Source organism: Peromyscus maniculatus, chromosome 6 (assembly GCF_049852395.1).
Source record: "Peromyscus maniculatus bairdii isolate BWxNUB_F1_BW_parent chromosome 6, HU_Pman_BW_mat_3.1, whole genome shotgun sequence".
In the NCBI taxonomy this organism is placed as follows: Eukaryota; Metazoa; Chordata; class Mammalia; order Rodentia; family Cricetidae; genus Peromyscus; species Peromyscus maniculatus.
The window spans coordinates 72,147,918-72,169,807 of NC_134857.1; the positions used below are offsets into that span (position 1 = coordinate 72,147,918).

The 21,890-nt window shown below is 44.8% G+C and overlaps 1 long non-coding RNA gene across 1 annotated transcript; it reads right to left on the reverse strand.

Annotated features, from left to right (window-relative positions):
• Positions 1–732: 732 nt before the first annotated feature.
• Positions 733–20,906, reverse strand: LOC143273745 (uncharacterized). The gene is made up of 4 exons (XR_013051937.1): positions 20,781–20,906; positions 8,351–8,476; positions 8,033–8,100; positions 733–832 (listed from the first exon to the last, which is right to left on the reverse strand). It is a non-coding gene; the product is annotated as an uncharacterized LOC143273745 (long non-coding RNA).
• Positions 20,907–21,890: the final 984 nt, after the last annotated feature.

Consider the following 21,890-nt stretch of genomic DNA (forward strand, 5'->3'; position numbering starts at 1 on the left):
GTCATCATCCTCAGACATATAGCAAGATTGAGACCAGGCTGAGCCACATAAAACTGTCAAGAAAGAAATAAAGGGACAAAGGAGAGAGGGGGAAACAAGATAAAGAGACCTAGAATTTCCAAACAGTTGAGAGCAGTGAAAGTTCTTTTTAGTGCAGGGTATCTGTGGCTGTGCAAAGTGCATACCCAAGAAGTCAGTGCTGACCTAAGGCAGATGAGCATGTGGTTACAGGCTCTATCATTTGTCCCATCTCAATCACATCCAAGCTCAACTTCATTCTTAAAAGATGTCATAAACAAGTTAGGAGTCAACAAGCCCTTCTTGTAAAGGATCAGGGAGTAAACAGTTTAAACTCAACAAACCAATGTGTCTCTGCAGCAATCATATTGTAGTATGAAAGCAGCCAGATGATGCAAATGATAGCATTATGTCCCAATAAAAAGTACTTATGAATCCAGGCTAGCTTTGGTCCACAAGCTGTAGCAGGACCTGCTCTGGACTCCTAGTTTTTTCCATAAGAGATGAGAAAAATCACAGTATCCTCCCATAGTACTGCTGAGAGGATTACATGAGACAGTGTAAGTACCAAGAGAGGGCCTTGTGTGTAGTCAGTGCTTAGCTATAGCTCTAACTACTGTAAGCACACATGTGGTCCTGATGAGGGAGTAATATGTTAAAGGGGTTCAGGAGTGCCCCCATCTCACTCCCCTCCCCTACCAGCCAATCTGTTTCAACTTCTGCTTCTTCCTATGAGAACTTCTTCTGAAGAAGGTCACAGCATTCTTGGGAGAGTCAGGAGCAACAGCCAAGGTCTCGTTCACATCTGTGATATCTGGATGGTACATGAAAGGGTAAGCCTGATAAGGACTACATTTTAATGACTGACATAAAATCATGACTCGTCCAAAATATTGCTGGAGATGTTCTATGGTGAGATTTTAAACATGTTGCAAAGGATAGATTTGGCTTTGTTTCAAGTCTGGGAATTTGCTGTGCTGACATTTTGCAGACATTTACTGGGCCCCTCTTCAACCAAGGAACATTCCTCTGGGCATTTCTCTCCAGACACCTGACTATTTGATATTCAAGTTCAATTTAGGTTCATGGTTGGATCATTAGCAATTATATTACATAATTAGACATATATTATACATTGCTCAAAACATGCCAACAATGTAATAGGCTCCCAGACCATAGCACAACTGACTCCATGGTGGAAGAACCATTCAGGCCATAAAATTCAGCACATAGCACCACCTGCCAAAACAAAAACAAAATCCTAGTCTATCAAAGGCCATAGTTCTGAGAAAACATCTACATGAATTAACCTTGATTTTTGGCTTCTGTAGCTCTGCTTCTGGCTTAATATTCTTGTTAACTGAAGTATGTCAAGTAGGACATGGTTTTTTGCTTAAAAGCTCACCCCCAGAAAGGCTCAGGGCTACACTGGGATCCCACTACCTACTGCTATCTAGACTATCCAGTGTAGTCACCGACTGACTAACAAAGACTTTCTATTGGCTTAAACCCATGTCTGAGTAGTCTTCTCTGGTAGATACCCCACAACACAAGAAACTAAGTTCTTTTTAATAATAGCAAAAGACACAGAGTTAAAGTTCTGAGATTATCTGAAAGTAATAAAACACTAACCTAAAGAAAGCTGTAACATGTGGCTTGGAGACCCAGGTAAGCTATCTGCTCTCTTTTTCCCAGCCCTCCCATTTGCCAGTGAATGCCATGTCTGTCCTCTTGGCCCCTTTCCCTCTCTTTGAGACTCACCAGATCCCAGACAGATCCCTCCCAGGGCCTCTTTAGCCATCACATGTAGCCTCGAAACTCAGGAAGCTTACCTGTACTTCCCCTCCTGGATCCCTCCATTTAGAATGCTCAAGTTCCATGGCTGCTCCCAGAAACCACCACCTGCTCCCGGCCCACCTCTGTCTCCTTAGGACTCATCCAATTCTCTCATCATGAAGGACTCCTGCCAGCTACCTGACTAGGACCTTCTACTTGCTCTATCTAGCCTTGCAATACAGACCCAGTCCACATTGCCAGGGAAAACTTCTTTCAAGTTCCTTGGCTAAGCCTCTAAAGGCACTAGGCTGGCTGTCAAACAGAAGACCTGAGACAGAGGCTGTGGCTCTAAGCACTAGACAAACAGAGGAAATCAACATCCCAACCCACTCTTGAGCACTGCCAACACCCAGATTAAAGAAGAAAGGCGACTTCAACAACAAAAATGAAATGAAGAAAAAGTCAACAAACTTCTGGGCAGTGGTGGCGCAGGCCTTTAATCCCAGCACTCGGGAGGCACAGGCAGGTGGATCTCTCTGAGTTGGAGGCCACCCTGGTCTACAGAGTGAGATCCAGGACAGGCCCCAAAACTACACAGAGAACCCCTGTCTTGAAAAACAAAAAAGAAAAAAAAAAAGGCAACAAGCTAATTCCAGTTTCACAAAACCCAAGGCAGAAAAATACCAACACGAAAAACCAAAATAGCATGTCTCCTCCAAAAAATACAAACCCCATAGTGATGGCCCCTAATGAGAATGACCTGGAAGAACTTCCAGACAAAGAATTCAGAAGAATGATTGTAACTGCAGATGAGACAAAGTGATGAACAAAACAAAGAAGCCAATCCAAAACAGGAAACTAGAGCCTGAACTTTCAAAGAAAACCCTAACTGAAACAATGCTGGAAATGACTAATGAAAACCCCAGTGGACAGCTTCACCCACAGAATGATCATGTGGAAAAGAGAGTTGCTGGGCCTGGTGGTGTGGGCACATAAAACCATGCCAGACTCTTACATAGGTGCTAGGGGCCCAAACTCGGGTCTTTGGACTACGGAGTAAGCACTTTGCCCACTGAACCATCCCCCAAGCCCCAGAAAGAGATTCCACAAATTCAATTAAAGATCTCAGCCAAGCGGTGGTGGCACATGCCTTTAATCCCAGCACTCAGGCGGCAGAGGCAGGCAGATCTCTGTGAGTTCTAGGCCAGCCTGCGCTACTGAGTGAGTTCCAGGAAGCCAGAGCTACTACATAAAGAAATCCTGTCTCAGAAAATCAAAACCAAAACAAACAAACAGAACAACAACAAAAGATCTGGCCAGGTGTGGTGGCGCACTCCTTTAGTCCCAGCACCCAGGAGGCAGAGGCAGGTGGATATCTGTGAGTTTGAGGTCAACCTGTTGCAGGACATAACCTACATAGCAAGTTTCAGGCCAGCTGGATGCTAAGGGAGACCCTGTCTCAAGAATAAAAAGAAAAAGAGGAAAACCAAAGGGGAGAGAGAGAGAGAGAAAGAGAGAGAGAGAGAGAGAGAGAGAGAGAGAGAGAGAGAGGAAGAGAAGAGAAGAGAAGAGAAGAGAAGAGAAGAGAAGAGAAGAGAAGAGAAGAGAAGAGAAGAGAAGAGAAGAGAAGAGAAGAGAAGAGAGGATGCGATGAGATTGTCCAGGATTATCCAGATGAGCTACATGGATCTTTTACATAAGAAAACTTTCCCTGACTGTGCTATGAGGAAGGTGTAAGCATGGAGAATGTCAGGAAGGGGCAGTATTGTCAGCTCTGAAAACTGAAGAAGCTGACAATCCTGCTAACACTGAGTCTGTGGTCTCTACTCATGGAGCTGAAAGGTAATAAATGTGGCTATTTAGTCACTGACTTTGTTTTCATCTATTATAGTATCAATAGGAAAATAATAGAAGGATAAATGGAATTTTAATGTGATGTATTCATGAAATAAAATATTCCCAGTTATCTAAAGAACAAACTCCAAAAATAGATGAATCACCAGTACAATATTAAGTGAAAGAAATAAGATATAAAAGAGCATGGAGCCTGTGGCTCCATTTATTTCTACTTACATGAAGTTCAAGAAGAGATAAAACAAATCTATGGAAATGAATCCCAGGACAGTGGTTCTCCTTTGTACTGCATGTAAGAGGGCATGAAGTAGCTTCTTCAGGCACTGAAAATACCCTGTATGCTGACCTAAGTGGGATTACACGAGTGTATACATTTGTAAATCTCTGCTCATGGGAAGTATCTATGATTATTGATGTGTGTATATGTGTGTGCACATGTATAATGGTTAAAACATAGATGATCTAATTGACATTGAGACAATCCATACAGTAAAAAGTATTTTTAAAGGTTTTCATTTTTGGATTATCCACAAGAGGGTGCCCTTTCAAAGAGTGAGTATTAGTCACCTAATGCTTGCCTTTGACAGCCTGCCCGGCCTGGCTCTTCAAACATTTCCTCATAGTTATGAAAGTCCTACTCATGGGAAACTCATTGCCACACATTCACAGTGACATATAGTTAGAGCTGAAAGAGAGAAAGAGAGGGAGGAAGGGAGGGAGGGAGGGAGGGAAGAAGGGAGGGAGGAAGGAAGGAAGGAAGGAAGGAAGGAAGGAAGGAAGGAAGGAAGGAAGGAAGGAAGGAAATCTAATAATTAGGTAATATTTGAGAAGCTGCCTATGCAAAAGGTGAGCCTGTCTGTGTGTAGAAGAATTCAAATAAATCTGTACTTACATCCTACACAAAACTCAACTCCAGATGGATCAAACACCTCAACATAAATCAAATACACTGAATCTTAAAGAAGAGAAAGCCTTGAACTTAAGGCTTTTAGGACTTTCTGAACAGAATATCATTAACACAGGCACAATTAATCAACCATTAGTAAATGGGACCTCATGAAACTGAAAAGCTGTATGACAAAGGACACTGTCATTTGGACAAAGCTGCAGCCTACAGAATACAGAAAGATTTTTACCAGCTACATATCTGATAGAGGACTAATGTCCAAAATACATAAAAAATAAAAAACTAGATAATCAGGAAAAAATAACCCAATTTAAAAATTGGGTACAGATCTAAACAGGGAGTTCTTAAGAGATAAAATATGAATGGCTGAGAAACACTTAAATGTTTAACTTCCTTACTCATCAGAGAAATGTAAATCAAAACTACTTTGAGATTTCCTCTTAGACCAATAAAAATGGCTAAGATAATAAAGCAAATTATGTGACAGCTCATGCTGGTGAGGATGTGAAGTAAGGGAAACATTCATCCATTGCTGGTGGGAGTGCAAACTTGTATAGTCACTATGGAAATCAATACAGCAGTTTCTCAGGAAGATCGGGGATCAATCTACCTCAAGATCCAGCTATACCACTTTTGAGCACATACCCAAAGGACACTTCATCCTACCACAGAGATACTTGCTCAACAATGTTCATTGCTGCTCTTTTCATAATAGCCAGAAGTTGGAAACAACATAGATGTGCCTCAATGGAAGAATAGATAAAGAAAATTGTGGTACATTTACACAATGGAGTATTACTCAGCCATTAAAAATGAAATTATTAAAGTAGAAATGGGGTGGGAAGAAGAGGACTAGGGAGGAAATACAAGGAGAGACAGTTAAAATTAAGGGCCATTTGAGGGGGTAGTGTAGAAAACTAATACAATAGAAGCTTCCTAAAATATATACCTATATGAAGGCCATCTAAATGAAATCACCAAATAATGGTGGAGATAGAGCCCCAAATGGCCATCTCTTGTCACCAAATGTTGCCAAGACCATGGGTTGCTCTCCACAAACTGATGACAAGGCCCCAAATACAGGCTGAAGACAATGCCTATACAACTCACTGAACATGAAGAAGTCAAGTTGGTGCCTATAGAGAGCTTTCACTCCTGTGTGCTAGCATCTTTGGTACAGGAAGGTACTCTGCATACTACTAAGGAGAAACATAAACAGTAACCCAGCCACAACCCTTTGGTGTCCTGCCTGAAAGATAACGCTAGTGCTGTGGTGGCACAAAGCTTGTGGGAATAAGCAACTAATATCTGATTTGACTTAATGCCTACTCCATGAGATGGAACTCATACCCCACACTGCATGGGTGACTAGGAACCTAAGACTAGATAGCCCAGGGATCTAGGATAAAAACCAATACTAATGCTTAAAAAAATTAGCAATAAAATGACTCCTGACGACAAATTAGTGCCTATCTCAGTCACCATAAGAGACACTTCCTCCTGCAGCAGATGGGAACAAACACAGAGACCCACAGCCAGACATTATGCAGAGAGTGAGAGAGAGGGAAGGTAGAGAGGAACTTGGAGGAGTAGAGGGAGGGAAATCTAAAATTGGGATATATTAATTTCAGTAAAAGGAAAAAACAAGGTGATCCTGTCTTAGCAAAACTCAAAATGCATGCAGATGTTCTATGTGAAAGTCGAGACCTCCACACCTAGAGTGTCTCTGTAAAATTTGACATTTATGAAGCCTTTTTAAAAGGGATGCTCTTGCATTGCCAGCATCAATATTTAGAGGCAGAAGTTTGCAGATGAAATCATTCTTTAGGTTGTCATTAAAGGGAGACGTTTTCTACTTGTATAAACTTCACGACAGAAGTGTAGGATGTTTTCTGCATTCTCCCACATACTCTTTCTTGAAACAGTACCCAACACCTTATACCCTCGGCCTTCAGCACATCTTAGGAATCAGAGACAAATGGTGCTGGCTCCATGATCCTCCACTGGAGGGAGACAGACACAGCTGATGCAGAAGAGATGGAACTAGGACATCTTGAGGATAAGAAGGACCAGGGTGTTTGGGGAGTGTTGGGGTGGTTTAGAGAATATGATATTTAGTCTTGATAGTTCAGCTGATGGTGGGGGGCACAAGCAAAGACAAAGGGTGTCCGAATGATGGCACCACAAAGGATTATAGACACAAAGTGCTTTGAGAGGCAAACAAGAACTGATTTGCTAGACTCATATACCCAGGAGGCCTCTGTATGCCACTTTGAGGTAGACCTAAAGAAAAATGAAGAGCCGCTGGGTGAAAAGGTGCAAACAGCATGTGGCGCCACAGTTCACCCCACAAGCAGCCTGGCAGGATCCTTTCCAGGCACAAAGGCCAGGAAGGAACTAAATACTGACCCTGTCTACTATGCCCAGACTCCACTCTGCACCCCAACACATCCAATACACACAACACAGTGCACAATTCTTCCACAAATACCCCCAAGCTCTTGCCCTCATCAGCCATAGGAGCAGGTGCACATAGAAAGCAGTATAGTTTTAACAGCTTCATATTGACTTCCATTTTATAAAAGAGTTTAATTTCTATACTCTTTCTTTCAGAAACTAAAAAATAATTCTACCTGATACACATCCACCCAGACAAGAGAGATGGAAATGCAATAACTGATTTCACAGTAGCTAGCATAGAAGCTGGACCTAAAACCAGACGTAAGAAATCAGCACACAGTGGAAGTCTGTGATTTCTCAGGGCCCCCCCATAGCCATGAAGCCATGCATCACACACACCAGGAGAGGCCAGTTAGAGCATGGCAGCTGTTGGAGGCAGGAGTGGTTCGTCCACAAGAGGAATACACATGAAGACAATAGATGGAGCTAGAACTTGGTCCCTGGACACAGAACATCTAACTTATTAGCCCATTGACCATGGACAAGTAACACACTCTTGCAGGGCCTCAACTTCTCAACTTGTAAACATAACCATCCCAGGGGAGGTGATCGATGAGCATGTGTAAGAGGTGTCTGGTGAGGCCCAGCATGTAACAAATACTCCAGTAGTGGCAATAAAGATCTGTTGCTCCCTCTTGATGCCTTCCATCCACAATAGCCTGCCTGCCATACTCTGTGTGAGTTAGGCTCACTCTCACCACAGAACACTGCCCTGGCTTCCTGGAATCCACTTACCAAGTTAACTGCTTGGATCATTCCCTGACCTCACTCATGGATCCACTCAAAAGCAGGGTTTTTAATAAAGCTGATTGTTCTAGCCCATTAAAATTAAAGTTTAGCCTCTGCCACTCACACTCCCAGGCCTTTTTATGTGGCTCTACTTATACAGTCATTTTCATCTTCTTAGGTTTTATATAATTTATATATTGGGTTTGTTGTTCACCGGCTGCCACCCAAGCCTTATCTCCTATCAACAGCATTGGAGGGACAATGCAAAGAGGCACACTAAATACTTACTTGTTTTTAGAAATGAATTGATGGATGCATAGGTGCTCTTCCATCTCCTAACATTCAGATTTGCTCACCTGTCAAACAGAGAATAAATGTGAAAACAAAAGTCGCCTGACTGTGGGAAAGGCAATTGGAAGAGGAAGCAGTGCCTAAAATGACAGTTTCCAGCAGCTCTCCAAGAACACAAATGAGGTTAGGGAGCAAGTCAAGCAGACACCATAGAATGAGTGCAGAGCAGAAGGGCTCTGCACCCCCCAGCACACACACACACACACACACACACACACACACACACACACACACACATCTATGTTTAAGACTCACCCTGCGCAGTGGAATGAGAATTTGCTTAGTTCTGGAGTTCTGGCTCTGGTGAGAAGTTCCATGGTTAGGGAGCCTAGGCAGGGCCTCTGTCTTTGAGGGCTCATGTCAATTGGACTCAGCTATAGTCTGGTGAGGTGGAAGAAGGTAAAAATTGGTCATTGCCCTGAGATTCTCCTTCATCTCAGAGTAGCAAACACAGAGGTCAACCCCAATTTGACACTGTTGATTTGTGGTCATGGTTAACTCTGAACCTGATGTCTATCCCTGAAAAACAGCAGCAGTGGTGGACACTACCCAGCTCACCGCAGCAGGCATTTGATTTTTCCCTCCAATCTGTAACCTTGGATGCAAGATTGTGCACTTCAGGATGTTCCCTGAAGAGGGAGCCAGAGTACCACAGAATCCCAAGCCTGGCAGCCAGGGCAGCCAGGGGAACAAATCAGACATCATTCTTCGGGGTTCCCAGACTAGGGTCTCCTCTCTCTCAATGCTCTCTACTCTTCCTGTCCAAGAAGCTGTTGCAAAACAGTTTGCTCCACAAAGGCCCTAGCCAATCAAAGTGTCTATGTGATCAAAACGCTGACTTTATCACTGAGTTTATTGTTTTGGGTAAATGACAGATTGTTGTGATAAAACTAGTGGTACAGAGTGTTAGGTAACAATTGCGTGTTTTAACAGGTGCCTTCTTGAAGATATATTTGCGGACAGTTGTATACTCCCAGGTGCCAAAATCAGGCATCTGGCTTACTCACTCTTATCTACATCGCATGAGTAATATGGAAGATTGGTGTCGATCCAGGGAGCTTCTATTAACTTGAACACAAAACATTCCTCACTCATCATTTTGAACTACAAAATACAGTTTCACAGTCCAAAGTAAGATTTCACTCCTTGGCCCCAACTCATTTTCTCTATAGACTAGAGCTTTCTTTCATTGTTTACCTCACTTTTTTATTTTTCTTTTGTATCCTTTCTTGATCCCATGTGAGGTTGGCACTCCTTGCCTGGCCACTCTTCTACCTGAGGGTATCTCCCTGGGGGAGCTGCATCTCCAGAATGATGTCACCTAAAGGCTTCATTTACGCCATCATCCCATAGCTCTCTCAGACTCCCAATACATTTCTGTTATCTCAACTCTGGAGAGCAAGCCTTATGGAAGTCTAACTGTCCTCTGTTACAAAGTATGGAAGGGCAGCACCCACCACATAAGGCTGTTTTAAAAAATGAACAGACTCAAGATTTTAATACTAGCACTGTGCCTGGTGGGCATCATCATTCTTTGTGGGTACAGTTTCTCTTTCAGGACTACAGGCAGCGCCTAACAGTCTACAGCAATCTATTACCCACCCCCATCTTCCATAAAATCTCATGTTATTTAAGTGCCCACCTCCATAGATTGCATCTGTCAAGGGCACTCTGACCTTCTTCTCCAGGCATTCTGCAACTACAGCCTTGAAGAATAAGAATCCCACTGTCTCCTACTTGTGCAGAGTTCAGCATGAAGCTAGGTTGGTCCTCTGGCACACTCAGGGACTCTCATGGGGCTGGTTCCTTCATCTCCAGGATTCTCCCGTTTGTCTTGGGTTCTGGGAATTTGACTCCTGACAGGCAAGGCAGTGAATGTGGTACCATAGCCATGAGGCAGGACTTCTCTTCACACGTTTGCCTCAAACAACAGAAGAACCACAGACTTTGTTCCCAAAGGGGTCCGAGTACCCCAACCTCTGAACTCTCCTGGGAGATGCTGGTCTGCCCTGATCTACTTCCTCTGCTCTTCCCGCTGAAGGCTTTTAGGTCTCCAAGGGAGGATGGTCATGAAAGAAGCTTGGGGAAGGAAATATTCTAGAATGTCCCTCAGAAAACAGCTCTCTAGATTTGAAGACTAAATAAATAGACTCTGTGTAGGAAGCAGAAAGTTTACCCCCTAGAGGGAAGAGAGATGACCAGGCTAGTTGGAGTATTGATGGAGTGTCCCTGAGACATGTCCACTCTGTCCCTCTCTTCTCTACTCTCTGTCATGCCTCCCACCCTTGCACACAGCTCTCGCCTATTATCTCTCCACTATTAAAAAAAAACAAAAAAAAAAAACAAAAAAAAAAAACGTCTATCAAGGATCCTGGCCCTAGGCTGGCTTTGGATGGACTATAAAAAAGTAGTGAACATAAGAGACAATGCCCCACCTCACCTGGTTAAAATGCGGGTGTTTGAGCACAAGGTTGGAGAGAGTTAGGGTGTGGGGGATGACATATTCTTCAATCAATTTGGAATTTTAATAGGATAGAAATGCAATTATATTTTTTCCTTCTTTGACAGAGTCTTACTGTGCATCTCAGGTTAGACTAGAATTTGAGGGAATGGAGCAACCACCCTGCCTCAGCTTCCTGAATATGAGAGATTACAAGTGTGTATCGCCACACTAAGCTTTCATAATTTTAGTCTTTAATCTCTAAAGAAAACTAGCATAGTGGTATTAAAAAGTATAAAATGTAAACTTCCTTCTCTGGTGAAAACAAAGGTACAGAAATGGCTTTATCCTCCCATTAGAAATATCTCCAAAACTTGACAAAATACAGAAAATGATGCTTTCAAGACACGGAGTCGGAGCAGGCCAAGATCCTGATGGATGAGAGGGCAAACAAACCAGACAGCAACAGAACTGTTTCAGCTCCCAATGTGGGTTTCCAGGCTGTGAAACAGGGAGGGAACTAGGAAATCCCCAAGAAATGTCCTGGATGACCCTAGGAGTGAAACATTGCAAGGTTGAGAACCAGAAAGAGATTCTCGTGAAGTGGAAGGAAGTTCTGACACCCAGGAGTAGCCCTCAAATCTGCAGCCCTGAGATGCTGAATTCTTATCTGTGAGGAATAAGAGTCCCTGAGGCAGGGGAAGGAGCCATCAGTCCTTGGCAGGCATCACCATGGTTACTAAGAGCTCCATGTCTTCAGAGCGGACAACCCCAAACTCACCAGGCAGTAGGTAGAGGCAGCCAGTTCTCCCTCATCCTCTGATGAGACACTCACTGAAAGGGACAGTGGCCAGCTTGCAGGGCTTGAGCACTTGAGCACTTCGGGCATGGGTATTGAGAGTGGGGTGGAACCAATACCCCCTGATGACACCATATTAACAAAGACGAGTCAGGGGCTGGGGTACAGCTCTAGTACATGTTGATAGAATCAGTGAATGAGGACATTATACATCATACAACACTACAGAAAGATTCAGCAGAGGCAAAGAAGATGGCCAAGGGGGCTCATATCAAGTTCCTTGAAAGAAAAACTGAACCGTCTAAGAAGAATAACTGGATGTGACACAAATCCATCACAGATGAGATGGATTTGATTAGCATTATGCTAAATGCCACGGAAGAAAGAGTTAGTAGAGCTGGAGGCCTAGCTACAGAGACAATTCAAAATGAAGCAGAGGAAACAAAAACTATAACAGAAATAAATAAGTGATGTAAGCACAGGGCAGTCAATTTCATGTGGCCTGATATATGTGTAGTTGAAGTCCCCAACAAAAGAATGGAGAGATGACGAAGAAAAATGTTTGAAAGAAATAATGACCATGTTTTCCAAATAGTATTTTTTTTAAGAGAAAACTATACATCTAAGAATCTTAATGATCTTCAAACATAAGATCAAAGAAAATTAAGTCAAGGTACATCCTGGTCAGTTTGGGCAGCAATAAAGAAAGCAATCCATAAGATAGCCAGAAAGAACAACCATTTATTTTCACAGAGAAATGCAGAGTGGAGGGGTAGCAGCCTCCTTGACAGAAATAACCTTGTCAGACAACATAGCACAGTATCAGAAAACGACTAAAAGAACTGCCAGCCCAGAGCTTTATACCCAGTCAACCTATCTTCCAAACACAGGGAGAAATAAGGACGAGGCACTGAAATGCTGATAGAATTCATTCAGCCAGAAGGTAATGTGTTAGAACAATGCTTGGGTCTCCATGAAGAAATGTAGAGGCCCTGGGATGGTACTTACATGGCTAAACATGTCCCTTAGGATTGTTTATCATTATAAGAATGTCTTTAAAATGGGACTATGAACTGGAATAATTACAGAAGAAAAAAAAAAAAGGAAAGAAAGAAAGAAATCACACCGCAATGTGTAGTGCAGGATACCCAGGAGCCAGGTACCTCTCTCTCTAGTCCTACTCAAAGCAGCCTTCAGCTCTTGACCAACAGGGGGAGCCTGTGGACTTTGGAAATGACTGCTTGGCCACTGCCCTGTCCTTCATGAAAAGCTCCCAGAACCCCCGAGTTGTACAGCAGGGACAAGGGCAGGATCCCTCAACGATAAACTATAAAACCTGAAAGGCTCTTGAAGGATCCCCAAACCCTGTACCAACCGCCTAGGTCCTTACCCGGCTTCTTAGTAATTTGTTATGAGACAAATCACCTCTCTGAACTGCCGACCTCTTATTTGCAAAGTAAGGTGAGACAGGTAACACCAGAGGCCTTTTCTTCCTTGCACTGTGTAATTCCTTGGTCTTTTCCTATTCTGTGTTATCTCGGCCCTTCCACCACTGCTCAAGTGGAGCTGGAAATCAGAACCTAGAAATCCAGCCCAAGAATTTATGTTCACAGTCTTTGCTCCCAGTTTCCACATGCTACCATTATGCAAAAAACACTTCAGACAATTTTCTCATTTTGTGTTCTCAATCTAACACCCACCACAACCAAGATGTAAATAATGATCGCAATTTTATAGGTGAAAAAAAAATGGAGACCCAAAGATTGAGGAAAAGTGTCGAAAGTCAACTGGTAAGGGGTGGGGCTGGCACCTGAGCTAAGGTTCAGGTCACACATGCACACAGCAAGGTTGGACACCATGAGCTTGACACCAGCGTGCTCAACAACTGCCCCTATCAGAGGCCTTGGCAGGATAGATCTGTGCATCCTCCTGTCACCTGCGAAGCTGACGCCAAAGGATGCTTAGTGTTTAAAACCCTTTACATCTGCTGGGTTTCTGCTCCTACACGGGTCCGCTCTGACAAAGGTGTGATTTACCATATCCAGATCTTAAACATCTTGGGACTTATGAATAAGTGCCCTTAATATTGCACTGCATGAGAATGCCTCTGATAAAATGAATTGTTAAAGACTCAAACTCATCTCACGGGAAATGTTTCCACACAGCTTGTGTGACTTGACCACAGTCACATAACTCAGATTCAGGAACTGAAAGTGACAACTTTAATCCCTCAACTTCGCCCTGGTGCTCCTCTATCAAAGTTCTCCTGTTACCTCCGAAGGCTGAGGTAAGTAACGCTGGTGTTAGGAGGAGCATGGCGAGGAAACACGCAGAATAAGAACCATTTCTTGGTGAGGTACCACAAGGCGTTGCCATGCTGAGGCAGCTCTCGGGATGTAGGGGTGTTGGGGGTCGCCCTGCTTCTTGCCGCATCAACTCTAGGATGGAATATTTCCTTTGTGGCTGGCATGGCCGAGCTGCCACAGTCAACTCCACGCAGCTCTTCCACTCAATCATCTCCCCACCCCACCAGCCTCCCGTAGAAGACAGGGAGGACCCGGGAGCAAGAGGGGGGGCCCTGCGCTGTCCTCATCATTAATGAAGGAAAGATAGAATCACTGCAAGACTGCCTAATTAACACCTTGCCCTGAGTTTCGGTTGCTGATTAAGGGCACTCCTCCCTGGCTGAGGCTCGCATGGGGAAACGTGTTGCAATTTACCACAGGTGGGACAAGAGCATTCAGGCCAGGGCAGGGTTAAGGGTCCCTCCACTTGGAATTCTGTTCACGTCTTAGCACTAAATCAGGAACAAAACTGGCCTCTAACTCATCAACCAGTGTCCTATCAGACAAATAAGGGGGTGGCTCACGCAGCTGACCCAGACCTCAGGGTATCTCAACCAAATTACTTCCCTAAGCCATTCTCCTACCAGAATCCCCTTCTATTCCCAGTCAGAAGACTCCCCCAAACTTGAATTCAGGGCTGTCTAGCTGAAAACCCAGGATCAGAGCCTAGCTCCTTCCATACTCCAACTCTGCTCCAAGGCCATGAACTTAAGCTTTCACAGACCTGACCCCATTCCTAGGTCTTCCTCCTCCCCAAATTCACACCTAGTATAATCATATCTGCATTCGCCTGCATTATTTAAAGAGACAGCCAATAAGACCATCACAGAGGAGGTGTGAGATGGGAAAGTACCAGCCAGCAAACAGGAGGATGTGTCAAGTTTGCCTGCAGGCCATGGGACAGTGGCACTGTAGCAATAGGTGGCCCGCAAAGGCCTCTGTGGAGGCTGCACACACGTTCTGCGGCCTGACATACATACTACCTGCTCATCCTCAGCCCACCCTCCACCCACCGACATCCTTTCCCGCCCCTCATCCCTGCTCTTTCTCCATAGCTCTTGCAAGTCTCCCTCATGTTTCACTTGCCATCGTTCCTGTTATTAGTCTACTACTGGCCTGTATGTTTGTATTTTGTCCACTGCTGTACCCTTGGCACCCAGAACAGGGCTTGGGCCATGCAGATGCTTAGTTAACAATACACTGAATAACTAAGGGTGACATCAACTACCCCTGGCAAGTAGGTGGTGGGCCAATTACCTAGACAGTCTTTCAAACTCCTGGCCCTTCTCTGAGAAGCAGTAGTCTCAAAATCACCTTGTTAGTTGTGTGAAACCAAGAGGAGGGACAGAGTACCTCCCCTCCCACCCCCCCACTCCCCCACCCCCCACCACACACACACACACACACACACACACACACACACACACACACACACACACACACGTCACGTGGAAGCAGCGGAGGAGGCTCTTGTGTAGTCAGAACTCAGAACCCAAATTTCTTAAGAAGAGCCCACTCTTGTTTGCCTTAAGCTTCAAGCCAGAAGTCAACCAGGACTGTTTCCTGTCCTCATTCCCCACATGTCCAGTCCTCTTCATTGCCTAGCACATGGTACAGGTGCTTGTAAGGATTGTCTTGAAAGAATAGATCTCTCATTCTGTCATTCTTTTACCCACTGCAGTGTTTGTTTGATTCCTCTGTGCTCACAGATACTCTCCTACACACACACACACACACACACACACACACACACGCACGCACGCACGCACGCACGGACACACACGCACGAACGCGGACATGGACATGGACACACACGCACGGACACACAGACACACAGACACCCAGCGCTCACACACATACTACCTAGCATCACCATCAACTCTGGTTGCAAGCTTATAAGCCTTCGTGGCTTTTGACATCCTCTCTGTTGGAAACAGCCTCCTTTCTCCCTGGGCTGGATCACTACATGCTCTTGTGAGCCTCTGGGACTTGCTTTGCCCTCTGATCTATGTGATCTGCCAGTCCTTCTCTCCCAGTGGGTCCCCCATGCATGCGTCACAGTGAGATCCAAACAGCGTCCTCCCTTCTTTGAAGTGTTGCAGATCCCGGGGCCTCTTCCTTCTCTGTGTTTGTGCTTTGTGGCATCGCTGGAAGAACACTGGGTGATCTTGGTATTTTTGTTGTTGCTACTGCTGCTGCTGCTATTGTTCTGTGCTTTTGTCTCCCTGGTAAAATGTGATATCTTCCTTGTGTCAAGGACATTTCTCAGTTGTTACTGCATCCCCAAGGCCTAATTGAGCATGTAGGAAGAGTACAGTACATGACTAAAGTTGCTTAGGAGGCCTGGACCCTAAGGAGGAACGTTTTTTTTGGTTCTGTGTCTGTCCCTAGTTCCTGGTTTCTCTGAAGTCCTTCTCCTCTATCCTCCTAAATGTGTGTTTCCTGACTTTTTCATCCTCAACCCCTTCTGCCATTTCTCTGCACAGATGGTAGAGTTTAGCATCTCTCCAACTCCAGAACACGGGGATCTGCATTGGGTCTGAGGTGCGATATCTGAACCTTCACGGGTCCTCTGCCTGCCGAGGCAGCACCCGTGGACAGAAGAGGATTTGGTTCCTCTGACCACTCTGCCTTCTCAGCTCATGGAGCTGGGTTTTACAGAAGAAGGCAACATTTCTGAAAATGCATAATCAGAATATCTGGTTTTACACACACACACACACACACACACACACACACACACACACACACACACACAAACACACACACACACACAAATATGTACACACAGCACCACCAATAGCAACAACAAACAAACAAAACTAGCAAAGTTTCTGAATCTAATGTGTCACCCAGCACTTAGAAGCTCCCTCTGTGGACTAGTCTCAGCAATGCATAATAGCTCCATGTAGGTGATGACCTCTGAAAAAAATGCTACAAAGAGTAATTCTAGACAAACTGTATATTGGGGTCTCCACTCCAGGGTGCTTCCCTTAGTTAAAAGGCATGGTGAGATCTGCAAGTCCATCCCCAATCCCAACCAACATCAGTAGCCAATGGGCTTATAGGAAAGCTCAGGCTTTGAAGTGAAACAGGCCTGGGTCTGATTCACGGTCCCCAACTTGCACACCGCACCCAACAAGTACCTTTGGAAGCCATTCAGTGCCCCACATTGTTACATCCTGTGGGCAAAGGGAAGATATTCCAGGTCCAGACTCTGGAAAAGTCACTTCAGTGTAGGGGCCTTTGGCTTCCCACCCTGAATGGGATGACATCTAAAGTTTAGAAATGTTTTCAGGATTTCATAAGATAATATTTGTAACCATAGACTTCCAGAGTCATCACTGTTATGAATAAAAGGATAATTCTAATATGTGTAAGCCATGCTTAAACTTTTGTGCTCAGTCCTTACCCTAAGAAATCTACTCTTTAGGAAGGATCAAATAAGCATTTTTTATTTTTTCCATTCATATGAAAGAGAAGAAGGTAAAAGAAATAAAATACCTAGTAATTTAATTTTTAAAATTCACAAAGAGCAAAGCCCACAAGCATCCTAAATATTCAAGAGTACCATAATGAATGGAATATTATACAGTCATTTAAAGTGATTACAAAGACTTTGTGGCAACAACAACAACAAAAATGCTCATGACCTCATGCTTGGTGAAGAAATCAGGTTACTGCCCGAGGCACGTGGACAGTGACTGGAGAAGCCTCACATGCATGAGCACAGAGCATCAGAAACAACAAGCTTGTTGAAGAATAATGGGCCAGTAGGAGCTCTTTACCCTGTCTGAAACTCTGTGTGTGTCATTTTATTGTTAGTTTTCATATTTTTACAAGAGTGATTTCCTTAATGTGCTCTATTTGCAGGTATCTCACTCTCTCCCATACAGCCTATCCAGCAACCGTGTGAGAGAAAGATGTATGTGTGTACGTGCTTTACATCACCCCTACAAACAAGTCTGCTAAAGTCTGGGTGTGTGCTATTTCAACCTACCTCTTAAAGTTTTCAGGGTGAAAATTTTAAACAAGTGTGTTTAGTATTAACATTTTCCTTTGGAATAAGCTGTGGTAAATTTGTCACAATCTGTGGAGAGAAGCCTCTTTTCAGTGAGGAGATAAAAATGACAACATTTTATACATTTTTAAAAAAAGTAACTTCATGAATGGCAAGTCTTTGAAAAGGCATTAATCACTTTTGATTTATTGTTGTTTCCTGAAAAATACATAAAGGGGTTTACCCTCTGTAGTTATTTAGTCACTCACAGGGAGTCTTCAAAAACTGCAAACAGAGGCACCCCCACAACTGCACCCCAGAACCAGCATCAAACACACTTCCCTAGGTGAACAACTCCTAGGCACAACGTATTTCTGCACCAATCCATGCTTGCACTGTGCCAGTGAGCCACTGTCCATCCATCCTTGCATTCTGCCATCCACCTATCGTGAACTTTATGGTATCAGTCACTTTATGTATCAGTCTCATCTCTCTGTTCATCCACTCACCCATCTACCCATTCTTTGGACATTCTTTTATAAGAATTAGGGAGTTTCGAAAAATATTCTGAGTCTCCAGGGGGTATTAACATGAAAGGCTAAGTTCCAGGTTCTCAAATGGGGCCAATGATGCAACAGGATTGGTACCCAGAAGACGTGCTTCTCATTGCCTCCCAGTCCCTGCGGGCAGTTCTGAAGCTGGCTCAGTCACTGGGCGGGCTCCCCAAACCTATCTTGGGAACAATAGGTCCCAATAATCAGGCCACTATTTGTCATCAGGGCACACCCATGTCATAGCAGCACCCCGCTGGTTGGCTAGAACTGATTCTTCAAGGCACTCCAAGCATTTACCACCTAAATCTGTCACTTACTGGTGCTGTAGGTGGAGTGGGAGAGGTGGTGTAGTATGTATGACTTGTCAAGCTGCCAATAAAAACCAGTTTCCATCTACTGAGTGTTGAGATTTCATTACCTAAGCCTGGAACGTGACCTCCATCAAGTGCTAATTGAGGTTGATGAGAACAGCCCACCCAAACCTTCTTATTTACGTCAGATCATTACTGCCTAGGGTCATCCCTAATGGGTCTCGATGGAGAATCAGAGTTTGCATCTACAGAGAAACTGTAATATGTTCACAGAGGAACTTAAGCCTCTACTGAATGTGTCCTCTGAGTGACGGCTAGAGCTAGGTGGAGGAATCCAGAGAAGAGCTCAACATCTATCTATACAGAGCTCAGGGTCTAGTGAAGAAAACAGGCCTCACCAGAGTGACAGGCCATCACATCAGAAAGGACATGACTCTGAAAACAGCCTGTCTAGAGAACTACAGAGGTATGGGAGAAAGAACACTGGAACTCAGCTTGGACGGCCCAGGCAAACACACCTGCATCCTGCTAAACCAACCCAAACTAAGTATGGAGGGATAAGAAGGAGGACTCCATGCTGCCAGGACAGCTCACTGCACACAGGAAGCCTTTAATTGTGTAGGTCAGAGTTGAAAATGTGAGCAACAGAAAGATCTCCTTAGGTTTCTGGAACACACTTTAACCCCTCACACTGCCAGGTCACTGCTCTTAGGCTCCAACTCTGTTTATTTTCTTTCTCACAACAGTCTTTCACTCCAGCTGGTCCTGAAGCCCCCTTCCCCTCACCTATTACATTCCATTCTCTCTTTAAGACCTAGATCTCAGGCCACCTCTTCTATGAAGCTTCTCTAGAGTGGCCTGCTCCCAGAGCTATCCCTGCCATACTTTGCATCTAACTCTATTTCCACCATGGCAGGCTGCATTCTGGGTGGTTAGTTATGTAGATTCAATAACCTGAATCCTTGTACCCCTAGGAGTTCTCATGGGGGCTTGGCACCCATTAGGTCCTCAGCATCTAACTGCTGAGAAACTGGCCCTCCCAGAGCTGACTCACACACCCAGGTGACCCAGTGCAACATCCAAAACCATCGCCTGCAAGGCTCAGCGTGTTGTCCTGGCAGGGAGCCACTGGCTGACTTGGGAAAAACAAGGGATGTGGAATCTGGCAGTGTCCCAGCTAGTCTGCCACATAGCAGCAGCCACCCCCAGCACACAGCATTTTCTAATGTTTACAGGAAACTTCTGAGTTCACCAAGCACCTGTTCACAGCCAGCACCCAACAAGTTAGGGTTGAGCACCCATTGTATACAGGACACCAAAGCACCACAAACCTTTTGTGGCTGGAAAGAGAATCAGGGGATCTTACTGGTCATGAGGGATGACATATAGCTGCTTATTTTTAGTTAATTGGAAGTACACCGCAATCCATATTATCCTTGTTATATTTTCTAGACTTTCCTATAGTGACTCTGTCTTATTCATACAACCAGACATTTAAAAAAATGAAGTTTTAAAACAAACTGGGTAGATGTATCAAAGGTGAAGATATATAAATGCTAAGATTTGTTGATCATCAATGGGATTCAATTCAATATATAGTCAGGTGGTCACCGTCTATGGGGAAGCAAAGAACAGTGAGTATGTAAGGAGAGGAGAGGGGATGGGAAGGTGGAAAGGGCATCACTGGAAATCACCTCCTCTGTCAGTCTTCTCCCTTAGTGCCTTTCTCTCCCTGCCATAGCTCATCCCCCTTCCAACTCTAACTCAGAAGTGTGGACCCCTGGAGCCCTGGAGTTATGTTCTCTCTGTCTCTCTCTGTGTCTGTGTCTCTGTGTCTGTGTCTCTGTCTCTGTCTCTCTCTGTCTCTCTGTCTCTCTCTCTCTCTCTCTCTCTCTCTCTCTCTCTCTCTCTATCCTCCTTTGCACAGGAGCAGATTGGTTCTGCCTTCTTGCTGAGAAAAATCAGAGATGTAGGTTATTTTCCAAAGGGAACTTTATTCAGAAAACCAAGGGGAAACGAAGCCAACAAGAGCACCAGGAAGTGACAACAGCAGAGAGCTGTACCAAATAGAGCCACTGTCCCAAATAAGTCACCGGAAGACCAGATACCGATGGTCTTGGCTGGCACATGGCATGTAGCATCCAGACCCACCTCAGCTTCTTATTCTCAACAGAGCGTCCGCACCTTTACTGACACACCAAGGCAGGTAGGAAGAAAACACATTTCTGTATCTCACCTCTGGACTCAGCACGGAAGGTAGCTGTATCCACTCATCCCCAACCTGGATGTCCAGAGTCCCTGGATCTCCCTGCAAAGCCAGGTCTGAGAGTAGGTGAGCCGATTGCTCTCCTCTCCCACCTTCCTGAAATACAACAAAGAGATGCCCAGGCCTGGACTCTCCCAGCCTCGCCTGCTCTTAGGGCCTATCTACTTTCCATGCACTGCTCTGATGTTGAGTCCAACCTTCCAATGCTAACTGAACATCCTGCCAGTCACCCCTCGGGTCCTCCTCCCATCACAGCTCAGATCTGGTGTCAGCTCTGCCTTGGCTCTTATGCAGGACTTGCTGGAGCCTGTGTCCCTGGCAAGCCTCCATGCAAGCCCAGAAGTACTGCACAAATGCATCTGGGACGTCCCACCTCCTACCTTCACTGGACCTTAAGGATAGCCAGACCCTGGTCTCAACCCTTCATGCCTACTTCTACCTTAGACTTCAATTACTCGCTCCCAAAGCCCAAAGACCCCCGTACAAGCTCTAGCTCCTCTACTTAACAGGCAAATGACTTAGTCAAATCTCTTGAACTTTCCAGGAATAAGCCGTATCTATAGAACAGGGGAAACACGACTAACACAAAGGATAGAATAAGACTGTACATTTGAAAAAACAAAACAACTGTGTCGTGTACTGTTCATATTATTGGCCCTGGGCTCAGGCTCAGACAGCAGCTTCGCTCTGTCTTCTACGCCACCTGAAATGCATTCTCTCCCTAGCTCAGCGTGGTGAGCTCAAGCTTCTGCTGCTTTCCTGTTGCATGTTCCTACACAGAGTGGCAGGCAGAGGTTTTCTTTTTATACACACAGCTGAACACTAGGTGGCAGCCTGGCCACAGGCCTTGCGGGAGAACCCAGCCTTCCACCTGGTTCAGAAGCAAGGTCCCAAGGCATCAACTTTAACTGCCCATTGTGCCAGGCATGTCTCCCGCGCCACCTCATTTTACTCTTGCCTCTTCAGCCATAAATTTTGGTAAAGGGACCCAAGGGAAGCTTGCTACTGACAAGCTCAAGCGGAAGCCTGGAGGGCAAGAGGAGGTTCAAGTTAGGTGTTCAGTTGGTTCTTCTGGTTGTC